At 41.9% G+C, this 12,966-nt stretch overlaps 1 protein-coding gene across 2 annotated transcripts in view; it reads left to right on the forward strand.

Moving 5' to 3' along the window:
* Positions 1-12,633, forward strand: part of LOC147623683 (transducin family protein / WD-40 repeat family protein) — a 137,162-nt gene extending 124,529 nt beyond the window's left edge. Inside the window, exon 18 of one of the 2 annotated variants that reach the window (XM_086820271.1) lies at positions 12,519-12,633. The gene's annotated coding sequence lies outside the window, so the exon portion shown is untranslated. Of the gene's footprint in view, positions 1-1,456; positions 3,131-12,518 lie in introns of those variants that run through there. The other variant, XM_086820272.1, reaches the window with a different exon arrangement.
* Positions 12,634-12,966: the final 333 nt, after the last annotated feature.

The raw sequence follows: 12,966 nt of genomic DNA on the forward strand, positions 1-12,966 counted from the left end.
GCCGTTCCATAACGTGCGGGAACCGCAACGGGCTGGGGACGTGTGAGTCCACGATGTAGCAAGGGGACGGCGATTCGGGGACGTTGGGACGGCTGGCCATGTGGGACGGGACAGGGACGGGATGGTCAACTGACCGTTGTGCAACATTGACTGCAGTCTGCCGTTACTCGTAGCCGTTGCGCCTTGTAACCGTTGGGCGACTTGTAGCCGTTGAGCAGCCCTCCCCACTTGGCCCATGGCTATAAGAAGAGCCTCGATTGGCACATGCTATAGGAACTTCAAGTCTTCAAGTCTTCAAGACACACCTGGGTCCGCCTTGTCACTTGCTCTAGCCTTTTAGCTCTTGCAACACTCCTCAAGGCTCCTCAACTTTCAAGGCTCAAGTGGGAAGCTCACTGGCTCAACACTCCTCAACTTTCAAGGCTCAAGACTCAAGTGGGCATTGGGCAAGGCTCAAGCACTCCTCAAGCCTCAAGGCTCACGTGGCATTGGGTAAGTTGTAATTTCAAGTTGTCACTTGTAGTCTTGTTGCTCTCCTACACTCACCTCTTGCTCTAGCCTCTCCATTGGCAAGCCTCTCCTAGTACCTACATCTCTCTCCTACACTCACCTCCATTGCTCAAGGCTCAAGCCTCTCCTACATCTCTCTCCTACACTCACCTCCTCTTGCTTTAGCCTCTCCTACATCTCTCTTCTGCACTCACCTCCATTGCTCAAGCCTTTTTGGCACTTGCCTCCATGGCATCTTCATCGCAACCATCCCCTGCACCTCGTTTCGGCGGCGCCAATATGAATAGAGGAAGGAGGACTGAAGGTTGGTCTTGGTGGGAAGAGGTCAACTCCGATCATCGTGGAAGTGGGGGAGGCTCTCGCCCATGGTCGTGCAAGCTATGTCCATATAGGCGAATGGGTGGGGCGGATAAAGTGAGAACTCACCTCTTGCGTGAGCCCGGTCATGAGGTCCGATTTTGTGATAAGGTCACACCGGAGACGAGAAGGAGGCTTCTTGAACGTGTTGCCGCACATGAGGCCTTGCTTTCAAGGAGGAGAGTGTCGCATGTGGCCGTGGATCCCGCAACACTAGTGAGACCATCCCAAGGTTCGGCATCTGCATCGACATCCCCATGTGCATCCCACTTCATCGGCACCCGCGGGCACATCACCCGCCCCACGAGAATGGGCCCCAACACCATCCTCCTCTATGCCGACCGCATGCACACACTCACGCTGGCAAGGTACTCTTGAGGGTGGTTGGGACCCCAAGAAGAAGCAAGAGGTGGATACGGCCATAGCCCGCTTCTTCTTTCATGACCACATTGCTTTCCATGCTGCCAGTAATCAAGAATTAAGATGTCTAGCTTAGGATCTATCATTTTACAATGTTCCTCTTACAAGTTACTCAAACTTCGGTTTTTGAAGTTGATCGGTTATTAAATTATTCATTTTTTGTGGATAGATCGAACTACTTCAAGGTCATGGTGAAGAAGATAGGGGAGTATGGTCCAAACTATACGCCCCCATCATCGGAGTCCTTGCGTACCACATTGCTAGAGGAGGAGAAGAGGCTTGTGGAGCAAGCAACAGAAAACACGAAGCGACAATGGGCAAGGAATGGAAGGAGTGATAGCCGATGGATGGAGTGATACGCGGAAGAGGTCCATCCATGGTCTTGTCGCATATTCCCACGGTGAGATGTACTTCATCGCCTCACATGATGATTTTGGGATTGGGAAGAGTGCTGATGTGCTAGCATTAGAGTGGGCTAGTGGCATAGAGATCATCGGCCCAGTCCTAGGTGTGGGCTTGTTGTTGATGGGGAGACTTCAAAGAGGGCAGCTGGAGCGATCATTGAGAGCATGTACACCAACATCACTGTGTCATATTGCATGGCACATTGCTTAAATAAGCTCTTGAAGGATATTGGGGGCTTGCCATGGATCCGGCCTATCATCCAAGTGGGCAGCCAAATAGTGACATTTGTCACACACCATCAGTTCCTACGCCATGAACTCTCCAAAAAATCTAGCCGTGAGCTCCTCAAATACTCAGATACGAAATTCGCCTACAACTTCTTGATGCTCCACCGATTGAAAGAGTGTAGTGGTGCATTGAGACAGTTGTTCATTAGTGAGACAGGAGCTCTATGCAAGGAAAAAGCAGAGAGCCTTGATTTTTGGGAAAAAGTGAAGTGCATTGATGTTATGGTTCAACCTATTGTGCACTTGATGAGGCTTGTGGATGGTATGAAGCCATGCATCGGCAAGGTATATCAGGCTATGGACAGCATGATAGAGAAGCTGAGGGATTTGGAGAAAGATGAGGATAGGTATGAGGAGATCGGTGCCCTATGTGTGCGTAGGTGGAACTCCTACTCCTCTCCTTTGCATGCATCAACCTATGTGGTGGACCTTGAGTTTCAGGGTAAAGAGCAAGAAAGTGACGCAGAGGTGAGCAAGCTATGAAGACTTGTCTTGACTCGACTTGTCCTTGACCCAAATGCTAGGCGGAAGAACCGTGAACAGTTGTCCAGGTATAGGAGATTTCACGGCTCTATGGAGACATGGATGCAACAGGATGATAGCTTCAAAGTTGGGGCTGCTTTGTGGTGGGAAGATTTTGGTTTGGATGGCCCTAAGCTTTAGCATCTAGCCATCCGCATTCTCAGCTAGGCAGTGAGTTCCTCTTGCCTAGAGCAATTTTGGAGCTCATACAGTCACATTGCATCGAAAAAGAGGAATCGTATTGGGGTGGAACGGGCAAATGATCTAGTCTTTGTGAGTGCAAACTTGCGAATGCTTTGCAAGAGTGCAACTGTAAAGGCTGATGCATTTACTGAGTGGGAGATGTCTCAGGATGATGAGGGGTTGGAGGAGCAAGTGGAGGACATCTCTATGGAGCCTGTAGGCATTGCAGGGACCCATGATCGTGAGGCTAGCACTTCCCATGCCCCTTGAGGCTTTTTGACATTTGTACTACTCGTGATAGTCTCTTTTTGTATGCCACTTATGTGGATAGGGCCTAGGCCTTTGCCCTTGTCTTTTGCTTTAGCCTTTGGCACCTAGGTCCTGGGTGCTCGATCTCCTTTTGTGTAACACCCTTTTTTTTGGCTAGTATGACTTAATATTGATGCTTTGGAAGTGTAAAGTGACTTTGTTTTAGTATTGTTAAGTTTCTTGAATGAGTGCTTACTTAAAATTGCATATTTTGTATGTTGTCCCATGTTGTCCCCTGTTCCCCATTTCGTTCCTAGGAATCCCCATCCCCATCCCCGTTCCCCGTCCCATGTGACTATGCTTTCATCAAGGATGGCGGTTTTTTCGACATTAAAACAATGCTGTAATAGTCTACACAACGTCCAATCTCATTCTTAAACAAGACTAGAGTGTTACCTTTTTAGCCTAAGTTTTATACGTTGAGAAAGGTTCAATTTATTTGCGAGTGGTGGGTGGGGTTTGGAGGGGCCAGGGCCAGTTGATGCAAAGAGATGGGTGACATTTTGCTGAAAGTGTAGTTGATAGTCTATTTCATTATCATATCATGAAGAGGATCATATGCCTAGTTCTGAAGCAATTTTTTTTTAATAAAAAATTTCTTGCTTTCTGGTTTGTGGTTTAGTGATATGAAAGGGTTTGTTCATGGGGTGGTTGGGCCACTCATCTAGCTTTGTCATGATTAGATATGTACGTATGTGTGTGTGTGTACGTATGTGTGTATGTACGCGCATGATGTGATAATAAGGTGAGGGACATTGCTTGTTAACTTGTGCAATGAACCTCCATACATTATTGCTCATGTAGATTGCATGATGAAGGTGAGGCCCGTGACATGTAGACGACATTGATCTCAGGTGATGGTAACTCTCTAGGTCTAGAGGGAGAGCTAGAGCTAGGTTGTAGGAGCTTTGTCTAGGAAAGTACTCTAATGAAATTATCCTAAAAGGGGGAAATATCTCAGACCATGTTTCATGAGAAAGAAGTTTGAATCGATTGTCCCCTTCGCACTGCTAGTGGACTTCAAATCCGAATTGTAAGGAGGCATAGCTAAAAATCAACAAAAGCCTACAGTGGTTAGGCAGATCTGCAAGCTACAAGGCATGGAGAGAATTTTTTTGCAACATTTTGAGATGAGGGGTTTGTAGAAGATTTTCATGCAATTGAAAAAATTTCGTCAAAGGGGATTGTGTGTGTGCATGCACGTGTGTGGCAAGAGTAATTGCCACAAGAAGCCAAAGTGGGAAGGTTTCAACCAATAGGTAATTTGGGGCTTGCTAGTCTTACTAGTGACAAAAAGGGATAATGTTTGGAGTTTACATAATGTGAGTGTTGAGTATCCTTAACAAGTGTCTTACAGACAAAAGAGCACTTGTAAAGTACGTCATAGCGAGGACTTCAAAGGTTGGAGGATGAAGATGAAGCAAGAATATTGGAAAGCTACTTTGATATAACAATTAATGTGGAATAACATTGGTGTTACAATGACAAGGACATTGATAATGAATTCAGCTCCATATATTGAAGGTGAAATGACAGGAAGCAAATCCAATGGCAACATACACCAAAGGTTGTTATCATTAAGGTTGCAAAGGATTAGGCCTTCATAATGTAAGAACAACTCAAGAATAGTTAACAGAGACTAGATGCAATAATCACCAAGGCTATAGCTACAAAGAGAGTATATTTGGTGCTCCATTTGTATAGGTCCTCGCTTAAAGTAAGTGTTCCTACTTAAGAACAAGAATTATCATTGTAAATATGTAAAATAGTGGGCAACTATGACATTGAAAGCCACATGTGGAGCTTAGAGGTAACCTAGGTAAAATACAAGTGCCTTAACTACCAAAACGTGTATCAATTGATGTGATGTTGTAAAATAAAATTCAAATTATAAAAAGTAACCAGAAGTTGCTAAAGAGATACATGGGATTATTATATAGTTTACTTAGCTAAAAGCATTGAGACTTTGGTGAAGAATAGATACATCACACTTGGGCATGATGTTCTCAAGGAGGCGCAATGTAAACATTTGTACCAATCCACCAATCCATCCTTAACCACCAAAAGGGAAAGACTCTAGGAAGAAGCTTGTTATCCCATAACTCTCACTTAGATGAAGAGGTAGCAGGGTTAGGGAATATCCTTCAAGGAAAACCTAAGAACTTGCCCTATTGAATATAAACTGTTCCTAAGGATTTAGCCAATGTTGGATGGCGGCACGAGTCTAGAGGACTTGTTGAGAAGCAAGGTGATGCACCATTGGGGAACGTAGACTTTGTCAATCAAATTAGCAAATGAGACAGAAGTGTAAAAGCAACTGGGACTAATGGTGCCAATTGTCACGCTCCTCACTTAACAATAGTCAATTGCAAGTGAAGTCAAGGATCATATTGAAATTTAGTATCGCATTGCTATAAGTATAGTCAATAAATGTTATGGTTACAGAGAAAAGAGAAGTCAGGCAGACTAGATAATGTATTATTTGAATCTTCAGTGTGTACGTTATGGCCAATACTTGATAGGATTTGGGAGCAAACTCTTAGGAAGGACAACTCTTGGTGTGGAAAACATGTGTGGACTAGGTGAAGTGGCATGTGGACCAATCTTATGTACAGAAGAGAGAAGGAATCAACTATGTATATAAATTATGGAATTGGCCTAGCCAAGCAGGTACACCATGCTTTAGCTTTGCAGATATGATTTTGGATAAAGCAATACAATTTACTGGGCTACACATAATCTCATTTGGACTCTTTATATATGAGAGATGGTTTTTACATTTTGGCTTCAAGCGTAATAAAGGTTTATTGAGGCAAGTCAATTGTGTGGACGAGAAGAAAGGAGGAGGAAAAGGAAGCACAAGGGTACACTATGAAAAGAGTACAGAACTTCATAGAGTGTAACTGGATTCCGTAAATACCCATACTGAAAATGGGTTAGTTTGTCGATAAACCTTCGTTGTGTTTCTGAAGATGAAAGTCGTCTTAGAAGGGAGGAAGGACTTCATAGTGCTTTGGATGTTGTTTAGTAATGTAAAATGAGATTTACCAAGAAGCTTTACAATTGTGGGTTTAGATATTTGGAATGTCTCTTTGCAAGCAACTCCGTGCATGATGAGAAATTGAGTATGAGGTTCTGGTGACAAGATAAGGTTTAAAAAACTTAGAGACCATATATGTAATACACAATGATGCAGCTTTTTTAAAGTTTGTGGAGTCTTGATCAGACAACGGTGCTTAAATAATATGGTGGATCCTCATTTGCATTAAGTAGTTTAATTATAACTAGGAAGGGGGTAGTTAAATGCCTTGGAATTTGTTGAGTGCAAGTGTAAGGAGTGATTCCATACTCCTCCGTCCTAGAATCTTCTCAATAAGGATATAAATGGATCTTCTATTATTAATTTCCATCATAAAGGCAATAATTTTGTAGATCTTTAGGTATCTCCAATGAAGCGGTTGATAAGGATCTTCTATAGTATCGGAGCTTAAGTGCTTGCTAGTAGAAATAGTGCATAAAGTCTAGTCTTTTTATTGTATAGAATACTAGGAGTGATGGCTTCCACTTTGGCTGTTGTGCTACTGTTGTGCTACTGTTTTCTAGTCCTACATATTCGTCCACTAGCCTTCATAGAAGGCAAGCCTTATGGGATAAACGACACTCTCTGGAAATTCAAAATCAATGTCGTTCTAGAATCTTATGAGCTTCTAGAAACTATTTTAAGAAAGGATGCAGAACCACCAATCCCAACAATAGTACAAACACACTTCCACTAGATGCTATGCTTCTTCGGGCATGGAAGAGGCACAATGTTGATGCACTTTATGCCATCATCACCAGCGTAAGTTATTCTGTTCTTACTCTGATTCAACACATAACTAAGGTATCAGATGACCTTGACCATACTGAGGAATTAGTATGGGACTCGTATAAGACCAGGATTGAGAACCTAGAGAATCAGCTTACTTGATGAAGGAGAAATTTGTCGAAGGAGAAACTGCGAAAGCATTTTCATGCGGATCAAGAATCTGTGGAATTAAATGGTTGCTCTAGGGATTAAAAAGAGTAATAATGAGGAACTATCCTAGAGGTGCATCCAAATTCTTTTACAAAAGTACCGATGGCTTGGTTTACGACATTAAACACTCATGTTAGAGTACCACCTCTATTATTTGGAGAATTTAGTGCTATGTTGCTTGAGGAGGAGATGCAGTGAAGACCTATGATAGTGGAGAATTTAGTGCTATGTTGCTTGAGGAGATGCAATGGAGACCTATGATAGTGGTGATGTTGCATTTTCGATCGACCAATCTTAAAAGGAAAAAGGTGTAACATCTTTTGATATTAAGAAGAATCATTCAAAGAATAACAAGTTTCAAGGGAGCTGCTATAACTGTGATAACAAGAAGGGTCACAATATCGAAGACTGTAGAAAGAAGCATGTTAATGAGAAGAATGACACCCTGAAGTCTTCATGGAAGAAAAAGGAATTAGTTAACAATGCTTAGACCGAGCTTGAACTTTGGGTCGCCATTGAAGAGGTATGCTCAGGCTCCAGTTGGATAATTCATGGATTTTGGATAGTGAAGCATCCCAATACATGACCAGTAAAAGAGTTGGTGTCGTTCGTAGAAGCCTCTATAGGAACTCATAAGTGTCGTTATTGTTAGGAATAATGCTAAATATCCAACAGAAGGGTTTGAAACCATCTCTTTTATGGTAGCTATAGGTGAAGAGAAGAAGCTGTTATGTGCTCTATGTACCTTTAAGGACTAAGGTGCAATACTCTGTATATGAATTGAGTGCTCTTATAGAGCACCCTTACAGATACGAGCACGAGCAGGATTTGGCATGAGCGATTTGGTCGCATCGGATTTGCAGTGCTAGAGGACATGCAAAAAAAGGGAACGATAGTTAATTTACCTTTATTTTTAGAATTGTAGGAATCGTGTGAGGTTTGCATAGTGGGCAAGCAATATCACAAGACATTTCCACATGAGATAAGATATAAAGAAAAGACTTCTCTAGAGCTGGCACATGTTGATCTTTGTGTTAAATGTATACTACCCCATTAGGGGCATCTTCTTACTTTATGCAATTAGTCGATGACGATTACAATAGGAAGATATGGGTTTATTTCCTTTGGAATAATGCTGAAGCTTTTGGCAAGTTCAAAGAGTGGCATAAGCTTGTAGAGAATGAGACAGGAATGAAGGTGAAAATTTTTTGTACAAATCAAGGAGGAGAATTCCTTTCAATGAAATTCGAAAGTTATTTCAAGGAGAATGGCATCAAGCACAAACTCACCACTGCTCACACACCTCAACAAAATGGTGTTATAGAACATCGTAATTGGACCGTCGTGGAGATAGCTTGATGCATGCTAAAAGGGAAAGGATTACAAGGCACTTTCTAGATTGAAGCAGTAAGCACATCAGTTTACATCCTCAATTAGAGCTACATAAAGGCACTCAAGGATATTACACTGCAAGAGACCTACTCTGGTAAGAAACCTTTAGTGCCTCATTTCAAAACGTTTGGTTGTGAATACTATGAACATATACTAGATGCATCTAGAAAGAAGCTTGACGCCAAAAGTAAGAAGTCCTGTGGAACACCGTCGTGGAGATGGCTCAATGCATGCTAAAAGAGAAATGGTTACTTTCATTATCATTATGTACAAGAGCTATTTGAGGATGAGATAGTGGAGCTTGAGTACTGTTCTATGGACCAAAATTGTGCCGATATCTTCATCAAGGCTGTTTGGAAGGATTAGCTCACTTGGCATCTTCATCGGCTTGGATAGGACAAGAACATAATCTGCCTTTGGGAAGACATTGAGGGGGGGGGTGTTAGTATACACTCAATGCCTGTCTCTCACAGCATGTATTTCACATCTATGTTTGGTGGACATTTGTAAAGGCCCCCATTATGAGGAGAAGCCATTGGTGTATATATCTTTGGTGGGAATCCTAGCTTAGATGCGGATGGTGTCGTCATTGATGGTTAAGAGATGGTCAAGGATGCAAGCATTAGTTGGGGCCCAATGATAAGGGTTTATTATTAGTGGGGTGGTGGTTGATTGGCTGCTTTAGCAGATGGTTAGGGTATGGTCAAGGGTGCAAGCATTAGCTGACGCTCGCTGGTTAGCTAGGGCTTGATGGTATGGGTTTATTATTAGTGGGGCGATGGTTGATTGGCCACGTTTTAAGGTCTTGATGGTATGGGTGCAGTGGTCGATTAGCCACATTTTGAGGGCAGTGACCGTGTCTATTCCGTGTAACCGTCCGCCTTGTGTATGCGCATCTAGCACACCACTTTGTAGCACTATATATGGACATGGTTATCACAAGTTAAGGTATCCAATGCTTGTGAGTATCCACACCCTCTACACTTAATACTTCATCCATCTGAAGTCTGTCTAGATCACCATCTAAGCTTGGTGGACAACACCATCACATTGTACCTATCTCAGACTTTTAAATTCTCTTCATTGTCTATCTATTGCATTGTTTAGTGCACTTTGTTTTGCTATCTATCTTTCCACCGAGTGTATTATATTCTTATATTTTCAATTTCATTCTTATCGAACTTTAGGTGAATTTGTTGGGATTGAGGTGAGTGGTGAGGTTTTCTTCACAATGTTCGATTTTGGCAACCATATGATGGAATTACCATCATAGTATCCTTGTTGTTGAAGTACATGCACAGGCACCCATCTTTGACGAACACTGTAATTTGGTGGTCGATGTGCTTGGTGTTGAGGCTTTCTTCTTTGTGCAAGCTTAGGGGACTTTGTGATGCGCTTGGGGATCTAAGCTTTGGTATTTCTTTAGTAGTATCCTTGTGCCTGTAGTAGTGTTTTTGGTATCCACTCTTGTTGCATTGGTGGAGTTCTTTGAGGAACTCGCATAAGCTTTTGTGGATGGTGTTGTTGAGTACTCTTCTTGTTCCTTGTCCTCGTAGTGCTGCGTTTAGGAAGAGGTTTTGACTGTCGAGGCACCCAAATTTGATTGGCACCTTTATAGTAGCCTCGAGCTATAAGTAGCTGCTTCTCCACCTACATTTTGATACTATTAAGATACCTTGATTTTGGTTGTTGTGGTGGAGTTTCTTTTGGGTTGATGTGGAAGGTTTGGGATCCTCCTTGATTTTGGTTGGTGCTGAGGCTGTGGGTTTGAGACTCATGGGCATTGTTGTTGATGATGAAGTTAGAGTCTCTTCTAGAAAGGTTGTCGATGACGAGGCCTTTGAGCATGTGGTTATCTCCTTTGATGAGGTTTGTCAAAGGATCCACGGCCTTTCCTTTGAGTTCCCTGTTAGAGATAGATTGTTGGGCTCTGGGAACTTCTTTAGGAATAGCTGTTGATTGCGAGGTTTTGGCATCGAACTTCATAGGCAAGGATCGAGTTGAAGAAGTTGATGCTTTATCGAAGTTGGTTGTTGATGCAGATGGTAGGTCCTTGTGTAGAGGGACTTTTGTGGAAGAGTCTTGTATCCGTTTGCATTCTGCATCATAGAAATCAATTAAAGTTGGATCCTCTTCCTTGCAGTATGATATTATCAACTTTTTATCGTTGACCATCATGATGAGTATTGCTAGCAAAGCACAGTGGTGCTTGGGTAGCAACATTTCATTTATGTCCCAAGATTAAATCTGCTTCCAGCACATACTCAACCACAAAAACTTGCAAGTAAGGGGGTTAGTTTCAATATACATTGTATGTTCAAAGTACCCCAAACATGGCATGTTCAAGTGTTGTGTAAGGGTAATTCTTTCAAGATGTGTCGTGAAGTGTTGGTTGACCTAACAAATCCCATAGCTCGAGGGTCATGAGATTGTATTCTTGTGTTGGATAAAGCTGCGCTTGAGGTGTGGTGATTTTATTTGCAATTTTCAATCCAACCAAAATCTTAAGAATCTTTTCTGTAAGATATGTTAGAAGTTCTAGCTCGTGCAAGGTTTCTTGCTCCCGTAATAGTAATTATACATTGCTTGCATGAGTGTTTTAGGTGAATGTTTGCATGGATTCATCTAGTGAAGACAATGATTCACTTATCCAAGGTCCACCAAAGACGACATCATACTCAAGGGAATCTAGGGTAACATGAAATGTAAATTCCATATCGCCATCGATTGTTCGAGTAGTGTATGTAAAGGAACCTGGAACTTTAATGTTTTGTCCATTGGCTCCTCTTGCAAGACTATTGCTTGTAGGGATGAGTTAAGGTTGTCCCAATGACACCCAAGTGTCTATTGTAATGATGTTATGACTAGCTCGAGGGCTAATCAATGCGCGTTTACGCTGAACATTATTGCCTGTAGGGAAATCCAACCATACTATGATCGAATCTTCCAAAGGAACCATTTGTGTTTCGGTTATTGTAATGATGTTATGACTAGCTCGAGGGCTAATCAATGCGCGTTTACGCTGAACATCATTGCCTGTAGGGAAATCCAACCATACTATGATAGAATCTTTCAAAGGAACCATTTGTGTTTCGGTTATTGTTTCAGCTTCAGATATTGTCTGTTTCATATTCCCATTCACTTTCATCCTTTGTTTGGGTCTCAGCTTTTTCAAGAGTACCCAATGCGTACACTGATACACTTGGCCCTCTGACAATTCTTAATAAGGGTTATTTGGAAACTTTGCAAATCCTCACAGTCTTGTTTCATGGACTTCGTTATATCCTTTGTATAACTCAGGTTGAGTCATTCAAGGTGCAAGTGCCGATGTGATGCTAGCTGTATTATGAAAGAAGAGCATTCCTACGAATGAGGTTTTGAGAGACTGTTTTAATCTTATAAGGGAATTATCGAATTCCTCATGTACTTTCTCAAGCCTATAGTTCGTACAATCTGTCTCAAATGACTCTTCTGTAGAGAGTATGTCTTCCTCTTGTGAAAGGGAAAGTGGTACTCCTCTAGGCTTTGTATCTTGGTTGTTGTTTTAGGATTGGCATTATAACACTCAATCACAACCGATGACCTTGTAAGACATTCAACCGAGCTAAGCATGCTCTCTCGAGCTTGCTTTTTGTCCGCATATGTCATGTGATTATTATTATCCATTTGAGGTGGTTGGGTGGGTTTTAGTTTCTTGATTGGTCTATGTGGTGCACTGAGCAAAGAGTAAGAACTTGTTTCGTCCTCACTTAGTGATGTACTAAAACTTGTTTCATTTTCTGACTTTTTTTTTGGTTTGTCAGTTTTTCATTATGTTTACCCATGTGACGAGATCGAATTTTCTTTTGGGTTTTTGTATCTTGTGTCATACATATAGGTGTTGAGGTTTGTGTGGTGGTCTTTGATGTGGATGCTTCTGCATCCTGTATAGCTTTTGGCTCTTTCGTATTTATGTACCCTTTTGGGTTTATGTCCTATATAGACTTCTTTTTTGAGAGTTTTTTGTTCCTTGTCTTTCTTTGATTTAGAAGGTTTTGGTTTCTCTTTTAGGTTATATTTTAAAGCATGTTCTTCTAACAATATTGAGGTATTGTCTTTTGTTTTCCTTTTGACAGTTTCTCTTGCCTTGCCTTGAAAGCGTGTAAGCACATTCAAAGGTACCGTGGACAATTACCTGTTTTGTACACTTTAGATGTTAAGAGTTGTATTTTGTGAGACAAGTTGCATTGAAGAAACTCGTCTTAGATAATCTTGGAACATGTGATCAATGCCACATCGTTCATACATTGGTCGCAAAGTGTTAGTGACTATGGTATGGAAGTATTCGAAACTGTGCAGTCTGCCATCTTGTGAGATCCACGACAATAGAAACACTGTGAGACTCTTGTCCTCTCTGCGCATCGGACTCTCGAGTGCTAGCAGCAGAAGTAGCAACCTCACGCGTAGTGCAGAGTCTCCCACTTAGGGCGTCATCCACGAATGTCCGAGCAAGGGACTAGTCCGAAAAGGAAAAAACTTTTCTTACCCAGAAAGCATAGGCGTTTCCTCTAGGAAAAATCTTCT

The sequence above is a fragment of the Cibotium barometz genome, chromosome 26, assembly GCF_041138505.1.
Source record: "Cibotium barometz isolate CiBa-2024 chromosome 26, ASM4113850v1, whole genome shotgun sequence".
Classification (NCBI taxonomy): Eukaryota; Viridiplantae; Streptophyta; class Polypodiopsida; order Cyatheales; family Cibotiaceae; genus Cibotium; species Cibotium barometz.